A 1,592-nucleotide genomic window follows, 5' to 3' on the forward strand; every position below is an offset into this window, starting at 1 on the left:
TATAGTGTCACAATGAGAAGATAATCTATATAAAATATTTAGCTCAGAGCCTGGCAAACAACAAGCAAATTAATACAAGGTAGCTATTATAGTGGTTCATTCAAAGATAGCTTTATGCTACTTATTTTTATTAACACTTGGGTAGTGTCTATGTCCAAGACAAGACACCTGATTGCATTATAAGAAACAGCCTAGTGAAGTGGTTCCACACATGTGCCCTGGAGCCTAATTCCAGCGTGTTCACATCCCAGTTTGGCCACTTAACTAGTTCCGTGACCTTCGTAAGTTTTTAACCTCTCTGTGCCTTGTTTTCTTCACCTATAAAATGAGGGGTAATTCGGGACCAAAAGTTCTGAGAATGAAATGAGATGATACATGTAAACTATTCAAAATGGTGCTTACTTTGTTATTTTAGTATAAGAAATTTGAGTTGTATAGTAATTGAAATTTGAGATGGGCAATGAGGAGTGTCAAGCCATAGGCTATATGAACCTCTAATTCAGATATTAATTATTCAGTGGCTACATTTTTGCTTTGCTATGAATGATTATTGATTTAAAACAAAAATACCCAAACATTAAATATAAAATTCCCTTGACCTTGCTGTAATACATGAAAATGACAATTACCCAAAGAAAGTATGTATGCAAATATTCCCCATCTATCATAGCCAGTTCTATCAGGAACATGATTTTCATTAATTCTCCAAATTACCTAAATCAAAACATTTCATTCTTTATAGATGTATATGAGTCCATAGTGACGGAATTAAATTACACTTGTTTTGTAATATAGTGTTCTGATGTGTAACAGACTATTAAAGGAACGATCTTTACAAGGAAAACTTTAGAATATTGTTAAGTTACTCACTGCGTGACCTATTTAAACTGCTCAGATTCTTCTTGTTGTAGACTGCATAATTAAATTTTAAATGGAACATGATAAAGAAATTATACTGGTGATCTCTAGAGATTTTGATACCCTGTTTTGCTCTTTATAAGAGTATAGCAAAGGCATACTTTAAAATTTAATAAAGGCCTGCCCTAATTTTTTTTTCGTTTAGATTTTTCTCATTGGCTCAGTAATCCAAAACTATGCTGTATTATCCGCAAGTGCTACCTGAAATAAATGATCAAAATAAATATTCTACAAAGCACATTTATCCCAATTTTGAGAATTTCATTATTTGTGCGTAAGAGCATTTCTATAACAGTTAGACTCCTTTGAGATAAAACCTGCCATATCCTGAATGTGTTACTGTATAGAATTGGAGCTTTATTCATTGTTTGTGGAAGTATTCATATCTTCAGACTTTCTAGAGCAAGGGGATAGAAGATGGTTTTCATAGAAGATGTAATTTTGGAATTAGAATTTCTTGTTTGCTATGTAAAAGTTGCACCTCTTGAGAGGATGCAAGGGAACACACACACACACACACACACACACACACACAAGTTGTGTGTACAACTTGCAGAAAGCAGAACCAATAGCAGAATAAAGGAGAATTCATGGCTTGAGCATTCTAACAGCCATTACAACCTCTTGGGTAATAATTTTGGGTCATATAACTTCCTGTCATTCTTTTTTCTTTT

This window comes from Myotis davidii, unplaced genomic scaffold (assembly GCF_000327345.1).
Source record: "Myotis davidii unplaced genomic scaffold, ASM32734v1 scaffold3390, whole genome shotgun sequence".
Classification (NCBI taxonomy): Eukaryota; Metazoa; Chordata; class Mammalia; order Chiroptera; family Vespertilionidae; genus Myotis; species Myotis davidii.